This window comes from Camelus bactrianus, chromosome 5 (assembly GCF_048773025.1).
Source record: "Camelus bactrianus isolate YW-2024 breed Bactrian camel chromosome 5, ASM4877302v1, whole genome shotgun sequence".
Classification (NCBI taxonomy): Eukaryota; Metazoa; Chordata; class Mammalia; order Artiodactyla; family Camelidae; genus Camelus; species Camelus bactrianus.
Genome location: NC_133543.1, coordinates 26,142,316 through 26,160,296, shown reverse-complemented (window position 1 = coordinate 26,160,296; position 17,981 = coordinate 26,142,316). Strand labels below are relative to the sequence as shown.

Below are 17,981 nucleotides of genomic sequence, written 5' to 3'. Positions count from 1 at the left end.
AATTGAATTCCCTGCAAATTTGTAACCTGCACTTACAAGTATACAATGGGGTTTTCCAGAAGCCATGTTCTGTTTGATGACAGCATCACTCTGAAACACAAATGTGTGTTTATGCATTCTTGTGTGTTACCCAAACTTTTCAATGTTTAGAATATAGGTATGTACATGTCCAGAGATGAATTCAGCTTGTTTTTAGCACGACTACTGTGCTTTATGAGGTTTCTCTGGTTCCATCTGCTATCATCTTTGTAACCTTATTACCACCCAATAAATCATTGTTTTGAAACCTTAGAAATTTTCTTGTGCCTACGTGAAAACATTGTAAGATGTAAATAGAATTTATTGTCTTATTTTACAATATTCTTAAATTTTTTTTTGGAAATTTTTCCAAAGCTTAAAATTTTATCTATGTGCTATTTTTTAATTTAATAATATTCTATTCTAAATAAAATAAAAGGTACTTATAACGCATCTTCCTTATAATTTAAGGACAGATAGTTGGTTTTTAAAAAGAGAGAATTGAAGACTCACCTTCTCAATGCACAGCAACATAGATCTATGCCTAAAGATGCTCAATAAGACAAGAGTTCTTGACTAAGGAATGAGGAAATTCTACTCTAAAGAAAGTTAAAATGAAAATAACTTCCTTCAGCCTCACAGATGTTAATTATTTCTCTTATCACATCTTATATAAGAGAAACTTTGGAAATTTATTTTATAATGGTACAAGCCAAAGTGCAGCATTTTTAATCCAGTTGCTCAGAATTTAAAGGAGAAAAATGGATATTCCTTTTAGATGAGCTATTTAAAAGTTAAAAATGGTTCTGGGCAACTTCTCAAGCTAGAAATGAAAAAGCCTCAGGAGCATCTTACAGGGTAAGACATCGCATGGCACTGAGTGGAGAAGGACCCACAGTACCGGAGAGACTAATGAGGCTTGTACAACAGACAGAACACCAGGGACGCCATGACATCAAATCTCCGAGAACCAGGAATCAGCACTTCAGCCGCCTTCTCTGTTCTGCCTGACACTCTGCTTCACACATCGGCATTTGTCATTTCCAACTCAAGTGTTGCCCCTCTGACATTGAGCAGATGGCATCAGGCCCCTCTGATGACTGGAGAACCACTTCAGACCTGTACTTCCACCTCCACTTCCGTTCACCCACACACTCCTCCTCCCAGCCCACAAGGGGCTGTCCTTTCCCTCCTGTTCTCTCAAAGGCATGTGTCTCTCTTCCAAACTCTTCCCAAAGTTGGATCCACCGCTACTAATAACTTTTTCTTTTAAAAAGAAGAGAGAGAGAGAGAGAGAACACAGAGCCCTTTCTTTCAACTCCTGTTCTGCCTCAAGTTACTATTACATTTTTTTTATTTTTTCTCTGGTTAATAACAGCGGATACATACTATGAGCCCACAATTTCTCATCCACATGCTAAAGTACAAAAGCTGTGAAAATTAAAAAAAAAAAATTATTTTGCAACTCATTTGAGGGCAACACCTGATCTAATTTTGCAGTGAAATCTGATGGAAACTGACACGAAGTGAATGGTATATTCCGCTGCGGCGATATCACCATGGTTGGTTGCTATGGTGTGCTTGGGGCGGCAGGGTGGGGGTGGGGGGCTCTGCAACATAAAGTGTACACCCACTCTACTACATTTTGAAGCATCTGTATTTGGAAGAGCATCTGGCCCCCCATATTTTGGGTAAAGGATTGTAAACCTGCACTCTCTTTCATATCAATCTCAATATTAAGGAGGAATTGCAAAAGTATTTACATTATGTCTTTGATTAATACAGAGGCTGATACAAAACACCAGTGGTTTCCGACTAAATAAGTCCGTTCACAGAACTGTGGTTTCATTCACATTAAGGTGCATTAACAGGTCTAGACACTCTTCATGTACCATTTAATATTCTCAGAGAACGTATCCTGGTACAAGTAGGGAGAGTTGTCTTAATGAAAGAAACCCTGGTGGTTCCAATGAGAGCCAAACAATAGATAATAAAGAAAGAATGACTATGGCCACTCCCCCTGCCAGGAGTCTTGTAGGACAGTTTTTCCAGAAAGGTGGGCAGAGCGGTGGGAGGGTTTCACATTCAGATGTCAAGGTTTGTCTAACTTCCCACAGAGCTGAGCGGGAGTCTATGCACCATCATTCCAAACTGAGGTTGGAACTGAAGCTCTCTGAAAGATGCAGTTCGAGAGAGAGGTGGTGACAGATGACATCCATCAAAAATGTCCGCCAAAGTCCACCGGATACTACATTCTTACACACCCTGAAACTCTCATATTTATTGTTATGCTTTTACTTTAGAAAATAAAAATCGGGCTACCAGTCTGCAAGAAGCTGCTGGTAAAAATTCATTTTTATTATTAGTGGATTACAGGAAAGCTCTCAAGGGTCTCTCTTATCTAATTATTCATTCAACAAACCCTTACTAGTCTTTGGAAGGGAAACAGCAGCAGAAGACTGCAGGCTCTGAGGTGAGTCTGACTGGGCAGGAATCTTCTTCTGTGACTTTAGGACATGACTAAACTTCTCCGAGCTTCTGTTTCCTCTTATATGAGATTATTACCTACCTCAAAGTGTTCTCGTGAGTATTACTTGTGATTTTCTCTGTAAAGCTTTTAGCAGAGTACCTGACACACAGAAAGCATTCAACAAATGTTAATGGAACAGAATATGAATGTTCAGGCTCTTTTATTATGCAAATTCAATTATTTTGTTTTACTATTCACTGCTGCACTAGAAGAAGGGAACACAAATATTTCCATTTCTTTTCATTTCCAGTATTTCCCGGGAGGTTTTGTTGATTAAGCCCTCCCCACTCTCAAGGGAAGGGGAACTGATTTTTGCATGCCACTAGTTCGGGTTCTGAAATCTATAGGACATCAAAGTCTACTTTAGAAAGAAAAAGAGAGTGGCTGGGGTTTAGGGAAGAGATAAAGAGTCAGAGAAGCAGGAAGCAAAGAAAGGTTTCCTGAAATTAGACAGAAACTCTTTAAAGTAGGAGTAATGGTACAAGAGAGGTCTTTGGTTCTATAATTATAAGGACTCAGATCTTTTAACACTGACTACATCCAGGGTGGCATAAATTACCTTCAAGGAATGAAATATAGTATGTCAAGGAAGAATGAAATTCATATGGCATTTCATGTGAAATGTGGTATGTCAAGGAAGGTGGGCTCAGAAGACCTTGAGGTATCCATCCTCACCAATGATTTCCAGTCCCACTCATGACACCAAAGCACCAGAGAGCTGTGGAAACAAAGGATGTCTCCGCAGTAACCTCTGTGGGCACATGAGTGATAACTAGAAAAGCTCTAATGTCATGGAAAAACCAAGACTAACCAAATTGAAGTTCCTAACAGTTCATCAGAGTAACTCAAAGTCAAAAACTATGCTGACTCATACTAATAAACAAAGGCTGCGTTTCTTGGGTATCTGCTGCTGAGAGTGAGACTCGCATCCTCTAATTTAATTTTCATCATTATGACTCTGTACTCCTATCTGTGACAGACTGGGTACACAAGAGTGAGCAAGAGACATGGTCACTGCCCTCAGGAATTTATAGTTTAATAAGGGAGATACATTCTTTAAAAGCAATTTAATATGCAGTGGAGATACGATAAGAGGAAGTAGGAGATCAAAGTGGATTCAAGGGAACAGACCCAAGCCTAGGTGAGAAGGCATCTCTGAGGGAGTGTGGGCAAAGCTGAGCCTGGAAATGTGAGGGAGAGTTAGGCAGGTAGGAGAAGAGCAGGCTGGGAGAACAGCATGGTCAATGCTCCAGAGACAAGAAGAGATAGCATGATGTAGTTAAGGAAACAGAAGACAGCTAGTCAGACTTGAGCACAGAAATCAAGGAGGAAATGGCTTGAGATGAGGTCTGAGGGAGGCAGAGGTCTGATCATGGAGGGAAAATCTCTCTGAATGACTCCATCGAATTGACCAGGGAAGCCCACTGTTCAGTTGGGACAGCCCTTGTTGCCATGACCACAAAAATCAAGTAAAGCCCCTGAGGGAGCAGATGAGGGAGAGACCAAAGTTGAGCAGCCTGGATGGGGAGTTTTAAAGGAGGACCAGAGAAGCATGGAAGAACTAGATGTGGTGACAACGTATGTGTACTTCTGTGGTGTATGTTTCTACAAATTAATGAGGATATTAAATGGAAATTAATTGGGAAGTATAACATATCTCTTCCTTACTGGACATAGAATATTCCATGGTATTGTTATGAACTAAATGTTTATAACCCCCTAAAATTCATATATTGAAGCCTTAACCCTCAACGTGATAATATTAGGGTGTGGAGCCTTTGGGAGGGAATTAGGGTTAGGTGAGGGTGGGGTCTTCATGATGGGATTAGTGCCCTTAAAGAAACCAGTGCATGCTCCTCTCTCTCCCTCTCTCTCTCTCCTTCTTTCCCTCTCCCCACCCCCCACCTCCTAGATACAGCCAGAAGGCAGCCCCTCTGCCAGCCAGAAGAGGGTCCTCACCAGAACCCAAACATGCCAGCTCCCTGCTCTCAGACTTCCCAGCCTCCAGAACAGTGAGAAGGAAATATCTGTTGTTTAAGCCACTTAAATCATGGGTATTTTGTTATAGCAACCTGAGCTGACTAAGACAGGTATTTAAATATTTATGGACCAAATAAAAGTACTCCAGGGCTGACAGTACTTGAAAACACAAAGCTGAGAATGAATGGCTTGAAGTGAAGCACGGCTCTAAGGCAGGTGATGAAACAAGTCCTAAGCAATGAGCCCAGAGGGACGCAGGCACATCAGCACCATGGAAAGAGCCACCAACACACAAGTGCCCAATCACAAGACCATTCACAACACATCTATTCTGCAAAACTATTTGCAGCCACACCAAACTGTGCTGATGGGAACCACGACCATGTGAATAACTGCAGAGACAGCTGAATATTGAGCACAGGGCTTGAATCCTGAGTCAGCCACATCCTAGCTGCACTGCTCTGAGTGAGTTACTAGTGTCTTTGAACTTCATTTTTCTCATTAGGAAAACAGAGGAAATAATTTCTTTCAAGGCTCTGTTGTTGGCGGAAACCCAGTCAACCAGCACAAGCAAAAGAAGATGACCTTGTTTTCAGAATGGGGATGATAACATGGAACGTGCTGGCAGGACGCGCAGTCAGGTCTCTCCAGGGAAGAGAAGCAGCAACTAGAAAGCTGATGGAAAGCAATTAATCTCTCAAAGGCTCTGATGCCCAACCTCTGCTTTAGTTTCTCCTCCACATCCTCTGCTTTCCCAGCACAAGTCTGGCGATCTGTAGCTCTCCGTGACCCCCGGGTTAACATTCAGTTACAAGAAGAAACTAGAAGTTACTAGAACTCGTTTCTGTGAATTGTCATTCCTAGTTCCCAGGAAAGCATCTGAGTGCCCAGCTCTGTCCCAGAGGAAGCAAGTCACACACACATCAGCCTGGCCCCCAGAGCCCTCTTTGAAGGAGGTGGGGAATGGGGCTGGGGGAGGATCTTAAAGAAGAGTCTATGAAATGACAGGCACACCCAAAGGGGATCTTCTACAGGGAAACCTTACACAAGGTTGTGTTTAGGATTTAATTGCTATATGTGGATCAAGTAGCACATAAAATCATCAATATGTTATAACTTAACTCCTTCCCATACCCTCACAAGCAATTTACTAAATGTCTATTTCATACAGAATTACTCTGGCTAAAATGAATGTGTCTGAGCAGGTATAACATTCTTCACCACATGGGCATTTCTTAGGTAAGTCTAGACCCCAGGCAGTTTATATCCAGTGGTTATATTTGGAAATAGTACAATTCACTTTACAATTTAAAAGAATTTATTTCTGAGAAGTATGAGATAGGCCTGTGTTTCAGAAATCCCTACGCAGTCTGTCAGAGATGCACCTGGAAGCACAGGGATGACTATCAATCATGACATAAGAGAAGAAAACACATCGGGAGACCTGAAATGCCAGCAGGCGAGAGCAGAAAGCTGTGGCAGTGCTACACTTCTCAAATGTCATTAAAAATACCTTGTTTGGGCTCTCCAGCATTCAGTAATTACCTGAATGCCACATGAGTGCTGATTTTACTGCACAAACCAATACACTCTGAATAACAAGTGCTCAGACGGAGAAAGAACTGAATGTGTGGGCTTTTCTTCCAGTGAGACCCATAAACCTTCCCTTCAAGAGTTAATCCAAACCATCAACTTCCAGAAAGACACATGTGCGCAGTTAACATGAATGGATGTCCCTTTTCTTACATTCCCCTCAAAAGACCTCATTGGATATGTAACCATCTTTTGCATAAAGAGCTAAACGAGATGGCACCTTGTTGCTGAGGTGAAAGACCTTTACTTAAAGTGTCTGACTCTCCAAACTCTGGATCGTCCTCGATGAATATCTTCCTTCAGAAAAACTAGTTTGATAAGCTCAGTTCCCCCAGTATCAGTTACTGACCCTCCATGCTATCTGTTACACTTGAATTAAATGTTGAGTTAAAAAAAATGCTCGCCCAAAATGACTGACTGTTATGAAGGCAATACTGTTTGTGTTATCCGTTGCTTCTCCTGAATAGGGATGGGGTTGTTGGTGGAGTATTTTTCAGATGCTCGTGAAGATGCAAAGATGACTAAGGCATGGTCTCTCCTGTCGAAGAATATGCATGGTGGAGTATTTTTCAGATGCTGGTGAAGATGCAAAGATAACTAAGGCATGGTATCTCCTGTCGAAGAATGTGCAATCTAGCTGAGATAAAAAAGACGTAAGCCTTTTCATAAACAACAGGGAGCTCAGCTAATGGATGAAGATGGCAATGATGGAACAGAAAAGACTCAGTGGAAATTGTGGAGTAGAAGAGCTGGAACCGGCTGCAGCGCACAGAGGAGGCTTCACGCGGTAGGTAAAGTTCTAGCTGAGTCTTAAAGGATGGGCAGGATTCAAATGATCGGAGAAGAGAAAGAGCCTGTGGTGCTGCACAAGCAAACACGAGTCGGGCAGCAAACGCACCTGACAGCTGGAAAGACCGAGGAGATTCCTACCGGGTAGCAGTTTTCAGCTGATGCTGACTTTGGCCCTTAAGGGACATTTGGCAATGGCCACAGACATTTCCAAGTGTTACAGGCAGAGAGAGGGCATCTTGTGGTACAGGTCACAGGTACCACTGAACATCCCAGAATGGACACAGCAGCCCCCCCACAGCAAAGAACCATCTGACCCAAAATGTCAAGAGTGCCAAGGCTGAGAAACCCTGCTATAAGATGAGATTAAAAAGGATTTGAGATGGCTCACTGAAGTTGCCTTCTTTATACCAACTGAGAGAAAAAAAATGGAGGAAGGGGACTGTTTAGGAAACAAAATATGAATTTACTTATCAATTAAGAGGTAAAGCTTCCTTATAGGGAAACTACTATGCAGACTGGCTGGATTAAGGCCACAAATTTGATTCATTGCATAGTCAAAATCTCCATTTCAAAGCTGTAAGATCTATCCCCAACCCCATTTCCTACTGTTGGTCCCAAGGGGAACCAGGTCAGAGAATGTAAATAGTTCAGCATTGCTATTAGGAAGATGTATCACAGTATAAGTTCTCCTAATGAAAGACTGTAATATCATCACCTTGATGATAATATTAATTATGATAATGATAAAATTAGGTTAATTACTTCCTGAGAAGCCTTGCCTTGTCACTTTCTATAAAATAGGTCTCTCCATCACTCTCATCTCGTTATGTTTTTTTCATAGCATTTACGCACTTACCACCATCAGAAATTAGGTAGAGAGGTAGGTTGGGAGGGAGGTAAGTAGACAGATGATTAATAGAGGTTTCAATTCTTCCTGACTGCCTAGCCCACTAGAATGCAGGCTCTATGAAGGCAGGCACTTTAATCCATTTCCTGCTATATGTATTTCTGGATCGAGAGATTGCCCCAACTTGGCTTTGAAAAGTAGGTGCTCATTAAACATCTACTGAAATACTAACATTTACAGAGCATATGCTAAGCACTTTCATGCCTTTTTTTCAGCAATAACCTGCACTGGCATTGTGACCCAATCTCTGGTGAGAAAGCGAGATCTGAATCTGCCCCTTAAACACCTCTCACAGGCCAACAAGAGTGCAAGTAATGGAAAAAATAATTATAATCAAGTGATGTGTGTTCCAATACAGCATGTTGAGTGTAACATGGACTAGCATAGCAGAGACCCATAACACTGTCAGGGAAGGTAGATAATCCTGTTCTTTGAACTTTATCAGTGAGAAGACAGCAAGTCAGAGAACTCAGCAGAATTATTCCAAATCATGTAGTTGAAATATGGAGATGAGGTTCTTGTGACTATATATTGGCCCCTTAGCTATGAAGATTAACCTAGGGTTACTATTTTGAAGTACACACATAACTAAAGCAGAAATCTATCTTCACTCTGTCAATATTTAGTTTCTTCTACCACTGTTGGCTGTGAGGGTCTATGCATGGCTCCGTATCTGACTGTAATGTATTCCACCACTCCTCAAATCAAAATGAGCTGAAGATGTCTACACAGTGGGAGGACCCGCTGTCAGCAGTCCGCCGGCATTGCTCAGCTACAAGGCCTCCAGCAGAGGCACCAAGAGAATGAGAGGGGGCAGGGAAGGGGCAAAAGGGAAAGTCACCCAGATTTATTCAGAGTCAGATAGCAGAACTGGGGATGGGAAATCAGAGCTGCCTTTCCACTTTGACATGACTAAGTGACACCTCCAGAGCCATTTAAACACAGAGCCAACTTCTGGATTCACTGGTAGAAATGTTATTGTCTTATGTGGTATCAATAATCACAGTTATTTCTTCAGAAAATATTTACTAAATGTCAATTATGCGCCAGACATCGAGCTGGTCCTTATCTGGAGACACTTTTGATTGTCATGACCGGTGGGTGGGGCACTGTGGCACATCTCGTGGGTAAAGGCTGCTAGACAATCTACAATGCATGAAGCAGCCCCCACAACAAAGAATGATCGGGTTCAAAGTGTCAATAGTGCCAAGGTTGAGAAATGCTGGTATAGACCTTAAAGCTCAAAAGGAAGAATCCTTGCCCTCAAGGACTCAAGGCACACAAATAGTGGCCACCCAACACACTATGCCTCATGCTACACAATACTTCAGGTGCCTTAGAAGCACTAGGGAAGCAGTGCCTACATCCACACTCCTGAGAGAATCACAAGCAAAATCCCTACTTTTGCTCCCTGATGCTCAACGTCATTCTTACGTCATAATGAATCTCAGTCTTAAATTTTGGTGCCAGATATCACATCAAAGACTTAAGGAATTTACTCCCAATGGTTTTTATCCTATGCTACTCCTTTACTGTCTGCAGAGCAAAAAAGCCCCACATGGCATTTCAGGTTTAAAGGCTGTCAAAAGCATTCTTGTATCAACTTTTAAGAACAGACCAAGCTGATTATCAAAAAGAACACAAATAACAAATGTTGGGAAGGATGTGGAGAAAAGGGAACATTCATACACTGTTGGTGGGAATGTAAATTGGTGCAGCCACTGTGGAAAACAGTATGGAGGTTTCTCAATAAACTAAAAATAAAACTATCACATGACCCAGCAATTCCACTCCCGGGTATATATCCCCCCAAAAGAAAACACACTAATCTGAAAAGATACCTGCACCCCAATGTCCACAGCAGCATTATTTACAATTGCCAAGATATGAAAACAACTTCAGTGTCCATCAACAAATGAATGGATAAAGAAGATGTGGTATACATTATGGAATACTATTCAGCCATTAAAAAAAGAGTGAAATTTTGCCATTTGCAGCAACATGGATGGACTTGGAGGGCATTATGCTAAGTGCAATGAATCAGAGAAAGACAATAATGTATGATATCACTTATATGTGGGATCCAAAAAAATACAACGAACTAGTGAATAAAACAAAAATGAAGTCAACTCACAGATACAGAGAACAAACTAGTGGTTACCAGAGAGGGAAGGGAGGAGGGGCAATAAAGGGGTAAGGAGAGAAAAAGGATTATTATGAGATTATAAGAAATCATGTATGTGAAGCTTTTGAAAATTGTAAAGTACTACTGAATTTAAGGGATCTTCATTCAATAAAAAACAATGAGAGAGAAAACAAAACAAAACAAAAAGAACAGACCAAGCTGGTGTTAAGTGAATGAAAGGAGACCACTTTAAGGCCCCTTCCCTCCCCAGTGGGTAACCGCAGGTACGATGTGTGAATTATCATTATCTCCTTCATAAAAGGAGGTATCTTTACCATGGCTCTCCTCATAATTTAAGTGAATGAATATGCTCTACAAATTGTGATGTCCATGCAAATGGAAGGCTTTCTACAAGCTAAGCTCTTATACAAAATTCCAGTTCTATCTTTTTACTTTGAACAGACACACACACATCAACACATCGACCACATCAACCACATCAAACAAAAGAGCATAGTCAAATTTAATCTTATGCTGAGAGACTAGACTTCATCTGGTTAACTCAAGAAATACACCAAGCATTTTGGGTTGACCAATAGGTCATAAGTTCAGTTTTATTAGCAGCTAATGACATTTCTACAAGTTGACATCTAAAGATGTAATATACGTTAAGGGCTAAGAAATGTTTCATAGTTTCCCCTTAAGTTGACTTCCATCTTATTTTTTACTTAACTTTTTTTTTTCTAAAAAGGGCTTCTTAAAACAATTTGTTTCTACATGTTCAACTCACTGTCAAAAAGACATTCTCATTAAGATGTGTTTCCACCCACTCCTCTATCATTACCTCATTTAACAATGCCCTGCAAAGGCTGTAGAATTTAGAAAGGGCTTTCTACTCTGTGTTGCAAACAGAAATTTTGGCCATAGGTTATCTTCCTGGTGCAGTCCTATCTAGGATGCAGTCTTTTTCTGATAATACAATACTTATTAATGCCTTTGCTAAAAGAATGGATTAGATATGAAACCATTAAGTCTCACAGCCTTGACATCACATAAAATTTATCTGGATAGCTGAACCCTCCAAGTAACTATTGCTGAAACCAAGCCAACATATATCAATTATGCTCAGAAAAGTAGTCCATATATCATTCATACTTTATGATGGATATCTGTCTCATAGATATTAAAAGAACTAATGATAGTATCAATTGACCTGGAATTAAAGTGGTATTTAGGTGATTCATAGTTAAATAAAAAGACTTCTGGCCTCATGAATTCATCATATAGAGTCCTTTCCCCAAATTTTTCATTGGCAATATGATCCCTATAGAAATATTACTATTAGTATTTGCCTTAATTTCTGCTTTTTGTGTTACCACCAAAATGTATACCAACAAGTGTCTCTTTGTAATTCGTATCTTACTGCGTTATGCCTTTGTAACAATTAATGGTCCAAGTACAGAATTCAAGGTCTGACTGGGCTTCTGACTTCATTTATATCTCAATGACGCAAACTTTCCAAGACATCTTCCATCAACTGGTATTTCGTTCATGAGTGTTTATTCTCTGATATGGAAACATATTAAACTAGATCCCACTAATCTTTTCAGAGAGCTCCCTGCCTTCATTTCTCCATCAAGCGGTCATCTGTCTTTATTAGATGTTAATGTGATTCAAATCCACAGGAAAGTTTTAATTGCTAAAATGCTTCATACTGTAATTTAAACATTCCTGTGATAATTAGTATACATTTTAGTCATCGAAATTTTCTCAAACCTAATTTAAGCTGCCCACAAAGTGACTCTCCCAGAAAGTGACAAATGTCTGATTTAACCATAGCTTCATTTTCCACTGCCCCTTTTTTATAACGTGAGTATTTACCATCTCAGACTTGAGACAGCCTACTCATTCACACTCAGGAATGTCTGTCTGCATGCAAATTTTCACTATTAGTCATATGTAATGATGTGACAGAAAAAATTTTTAAGTTTCCTTAATAGATTTAAACGTAATGCCTTCAAAACTAAGAGGCCACTAAAATTAATCTGCTTGTCATCTACACAGCTGGGAAAGAAATGTTTTGTACAACACTGATTTGAGTAAATTTTACATTTTTATCATGAAAAATTCTCTTTAAATTATTTACATTCTAGTCTTTGACATCATAGTTTCATAGAGTCCATGAGCACTGGTTCAAAAATATTCAGATCTCTGATAAGATGAGAAATATATAGCTTACAGAGAACACTGAAGACTAGATGATACAGAATTTGAAAAATGTAAAATGGTCAATAGATATGAAATGAGACACATGATATTTAATTAATTCATACTTGTTAAAGTGTTAACTTGGGTTGGGAAAAAAAATTAATTATTTAGTAACATCCTGCTGATTTCTGGAAGGACTTGAGAGTGGGCTAAGTTTCCCCTTTCAGCATTAGTGGCGGAGAGTGAATGAGGAGTAGGTGCAGCCGAGATGCCAGACAAACCAGGAGGATGAGGATTACAGGACGTGTTCTTTTGTTCTTTACTTTTTTTTTTTTTTTTTTTTTTTTTTTTTTTTTGCACGGGAAGGTGATTAGGTTTATTTATTTATTTGGTTTTTCAATGACGGTACTAAGGACTGAACCCAGGACCTCATGCATGCTAAGCATACGCTCTATCACTGAGCTATACCCTCCCCCCAACAAGACGTGTTCTTTAACTTCCTTTACACAAATGCTAGGCCATGTCAAATGCGCATGCATTGCACACACAGCCATATTTACTCCTTGAAACAGTTCAGATGTGAAATCAGCTGGCACATTTTTTGAGACAGATCTTACTGCTTTTGTATTTAAAGGTGTGAAAATGGTTCTCTATTCAATACTGTCATTAGCTCAGATCTTTCTTCTCAATCATTTGAAAAAGATGTAAAGTCTATGATTTATTATAAATGTGTACACACACAAAATCTTAAACGCGTTCTCTCCCCACTTGGGTAACACCCAAAACGATGTAATCAGTACTTTATTAGATTTTGTTTAATTCTAAGGCAGAGGCAAAAATGAAATCTTTTGAAGGTGAAACTTCAGTTAACAATATAACACAACTGTGCTATTGGAAATATATACAAAAGAATCCAGAGAAAAGAAAGCTTTTCTTCCTCTTCTTTGTATAATGAAAAGCCTAGATTGTGGGTTCATTTTTCTCTACAATAGAAGCCAAATTAATTGGCTTACTTGAAATTCATGAAACTTGGCAACTGCAGAAGTAATTATGACTCAGAGAGCCAACAATATAGGTATACAATGATTTCACTTAAGATATCTCAATTTCTTCCAACAGTAATGCCAACGCACGCAGCCTGGTCTCCAAGCACTGTAACATCTCACAGCTCAAATGATGTGAAAAGTCACAAGGTGCCTGAGCAACGAAGTAAAGGATGGGCAGTTTCACTGGTGACCAAGCAGAGCCAGTGCCGTGGGGAGAGAGGATAACAGATGATCTTTTTCTGTCTCATACCCTGCATTTCTTTTCCTTGGGGAATTCAAACATAAAACAACTGACATGCTTTGTAAGGCTTCAGAACCTTTCAACTCCACCAGCTCACTTGTTCATAAACATTTGTTGGCTCAAGAGGAAAATTATTGGTAAAATAAGTTGGCTGAGTACTAAAACCATATTGTCATTTAAAAAAGCTTGAGAACACTCCAGTTCTCCTGGTTTGTATCAAATAATGCTTTAAAGGATTGGCAAAAGCATCTCTTCTGATATATAATACACATATTTCATTGGACTTTCTGAGCAGTAATGTTCATTTAATAAGACTATGTTTATTTTATAAAAGGTAAGAAAAGTTATAAAATGCTTACACATGAGTAAATAGTACTTTCATATGATATCCAATCTCCAGTAATAGAACAATATAATGATTTAGCCATTCACAGATATTTAGAAGTGATCTAAGGAAGTTGGAATATATATGACAATAAAAATTCAGTGAACTCATGAATGTATTTCAAATCATTATGAAAATCTAACAAAATCAAGATTATATGTTCTTGAGAGTAAATATTCACAAGGAAATGGGAAATTTTACTCAAATAGTTGGGTTCAATAAAATATCCATGTGGCTGGCTGATTATTTGGAACAGAATTTGAAATGATATCAACATTATCACAGTATTTCTCCAAACAAAGACTGTAACTGGGATTTTAAAAGCAGATTTCCTCATACTTTGGTATAGAACTGTGATTTTCCAGAAAGACAAGTTATCTGAGTTAGATATACAGTTTTCCCCACAAAGTAGCCTGTTCTTTTATATTTCACTGCCTTTTGTTTCAGTCCATCATACATGGTAGTTTGAAAGACTTCAGTAACCTCCATGAACCCATAAGTAAATAATTGTTCCCTTAAGACAAATAATATGATTTATGTAATAAAGAGCTATAGTCACATGACCTTGTAATGATTCTTCTGGAATGATGAGTATGGGTATGTGTGAGTGAGAATGTGAGTGTGTGTGTGAGTGTGTGTGCACTGGATCAGGGGAAGGAGGGTAAAGGTGGATGAAGGTCGACGGTCCAATCAATGAATGTGTAAATGTCCATACTTCTAACTTTACACAAATTCATCTTTGAATCCTCACCATAATGAGATGTTTTCTTTTGGCTGATGAAAAAATAATTCCCTCCATAATTATCAATTAATATTGATTTTTCAGAGACTTTCCATATTTTCACACCCAGATGTGAAGGCAGAGTTGTAACTGCACTGAATGCAGAATTACATTCAGGAGTCAGCGGTGGGATGGGGAGGTGAAAGGTGTTTTTTTAAGGCATCAATGCAAGGGAACAGACAGGGTAGGGTTTTGTGACTAGAATTCAGAAAATCTGTATGACATGCTTAACACCAAGAAGTAACATAGCCTAGAACAAAAACTGAATGCTCTAAAGTCAGATAAATGTCAGATTTGAATCTTAGTTTTGAAGATTCAAACATGTACTCTTTAACTATGGGCATGTTACTTGACTCCTCGTGATTCTTTTCTGTCGTCTGCAAGATGGAACTGATAACGCCTTCCTCAGATACAGCCATGATGATTGATGAGATGATAAATGCAAAGGCAGGCCTAACACAGAGTAGGTACACATGAATTGGGGCCTTATAGAGTCTTTCTATGTAAAGAAGATCATCCAGAGAAGGTATTTTAAAGAAATTCATAAAAAAAGTCAGAGCCTATCCAGTCCTGCAAAGGAAAGGACACTTTGATTTAATGAGTTTGCATCTGAACAGCTGAACAGCTTTTCAAGGCTTGTATTTCCTTTTGGTATCAAATAGGATATTTCTGGTCACTGACTTCAAGAATTTGAGCAACTCTTCTATCCCTTCGACCCCATTTTCTCTTTAATCCACTCTAACTTCTGTTCAAGGCAGGAGAACACAGCAATCTGCTCCTTCTCTCCCCTCTGAGTAGTTAATCATGCCTTTCCTCATTCCTGGGATGGCCTTCCCACTTTCTTTAGCAAAACTTTCAACCTCCTTCTCTCAAGATTGTTCTAAGGGAGCAGGACTCCAAGACAATCAAATTACATCTCTGAGTTTTGTATGCTATGCATTTATAAAATGTACTATGTGGGGTTGGGGGTATAGTTTAGTGGTAGAGCACATGCTTATAAGCATGCCCAAGGTCCTGGGTTCAACCACTAGTACTGCCGTTAAAAAGAAATAATGTCTGGATGCTTCCACTCCATCCACACAGAAAAACAGTATCTATGTCAACTTGTCCCATTAGGCAGATTACTATATAGTCATTAACTGATTTGCAAAACAAAACAACAAATAAAGAGATTTCCCAGTGAAAATGCCCAGCATTTAAGAAGTTCATAAAGTAACTGCAGCCAACTAGATAAAAGACTTGAGTTAGGCATGGAGGCTTAATTTATTCGGACACTGTATAAATAAAGTTTAATGACTTCAACATTTGACACCCCAGCTATTGGTTTTTGCTGCCCACCTGCTAAAAAAAGAGAGCCATTAACTCTATACCTTTTATCTCCTAACTGAAATCTAGTTACGATATAAGAAATAAAAGAAACAAATCCAAGCACAAAATGAAAAGTTAGTATGATGCAGATGATTATAATTTTAAAGCTTAGTGTGATGCAGATAACTATAAATTTTAAAGTAATGAGAATTGGACAGGAAAGATTTAAGGCAAAAAAGAGGGAACAAGAAGGAAAAGAAATGGGAACAATGATATAGAATCAGATATATAGAAACCAAGGCAGGAAAGATAGAAAATAAAAATGCTAGAGTGATATGGACAACATTTAGTGAAATTTAACAACATTTAGCAAACCCTTCTTGAGAATTCAACTTGTGTTAGATATTATGGAGGATGACAAAGAGAAAAAGCAAAGAGGTACAGTTTTTGATTTCCAAGAATTTATAAAGTAACTAAGGGCAAAAGCACATACATGATCTGTGTGTGTGCCGAGTACAGCAAGTGCAAGGAGATGGTGTGGAATGTGGGGCCGCCCAGTCCTGTTCTGACACTGGAGGTTCTCATGATCTTGGACAGCTCAGGTGAGCCACTCTGGATCTCAGTTTTCTCATCTGTACCATGAAGAGATTTGACTACATCATCTCAAAGATGCTTAGAATATTCTACAATTCTAGTTCACTGAGGAGGCATACTCCATAATCCAGATGTAAAAAATTCTTGCAAGAATGGAATTCTGAAGATAATTTAAAGGAGGGAGAGAGTGGGTTATTGACAAAGTGTCAAGGAAGAAAATTACAGGCAAAGGAAAAGTCACGTACAAAATCAAAAAGCTAGAAATGAGAGTGAAACTTGAAAGACAAAACTCATACCTAGTTGGCTACAATGTGGACTCGGTCAGAAATAACATAATGAGATGGGCGAGAACATAGGGTCTTGGAGACCAGAAGCCTTGGGTGAAGACGGGGCAATCACAGAAAATACATTAGGTGTAACATAATGATGACAGTGTATGAAGAGTCGGGTAAATATTTCTCAAAGGCAAAAGAAAAATGTTCCAAGAAGAAGAACAAAGAAATTGAGGACCAATTAAAAGTCAGGAAAGTAGAAAAATAGCTGTTGGGTTGATAAATAGGAGAGAAAAGTAAGGAGATGTGAGAAAATGAGTAAGTAGGTGGTTTAGAAACAGTGGATTAAGGGTAGAAGGCAGATAAACGGTCAAAGATTTGAGCATTATTTCTGAATCGCAGCCTTAGATACTGCATCAAAATGAGCATTTCAGAGTCACTGAAGCAGCCAGGAGAATTTGGCTTCTACAAGTGTTTTAGCTGCCAAACCCAAAGCATCTCCAAGCAGGACAAGTGGAGAAGAGGAAGTGAAATTGTTGGAGAATTCTGATGAAATACTTTCTTCCTCCTGAGCTCAAAACCAATTAATTGGTCTAAAATTGGACTTCTAGAAACAGTGAATGCAATGCAATCCAAACAATAATTATTATCTTAGCTCACATTTATTGACCCCTTCCGTGTCTCAGGAACCATGCTGGGTTTTAAAGGCACTGTCTTATTTAATGCTTCCTGGGAAAGGAGAGAAAAAGCTGTCGGTGGCCAGAAATTGTGATTCTAGCCTGCTCACCCTTTCCTCATTTATATATGAAATTCAGTGCTCCTAGCAAGCAAGAGTGTAAAAAAGTCAGGTGCCAAGGGCACAAGTGTGCTCTTCGTCAGATGTCAGCACTCCAGGGAAGTGCAGGTAGAAGTATCATTACCACCTCCCACAGGAGAGTCCAAATGAATCCATGGCAGTGAAGAGAAATCTGGGAAATGTCAAACATGAAAAGGACTGCAGTGCATAAAAGTTAAATGAGGCAGTTTAAAGAACACGTGCTCTGAAAACCCTCAGCCTCTGGCTTTTTATTCCGTAATGTAAACATAACGTTACTACCTGGAGGGTGGGTGAGAAACCGCTGAGGACAGTTTAGTTCTCATGAGGAGTTAAATAAGGAAACATTACTCAAATTTATAACTAACTGGATATTTCTGTAACAAC

At 39.2% G+C, this 17,981-nt stretch overlaps 1 protein-coding gene across 1 annotated transcript in view; it reads right to left on the bottom strand.

The window, feature by feature from the left end:
* The window catches only part of THSD7B (thrombospondin type 1 domain containing 7B), a 763,775-nt gene that overhangs the window by 549,055 nt on the left and 196,739 nt on the right, over positions 1 to 17,981 (bottom strand). The window lies entirely within an intron of this gene.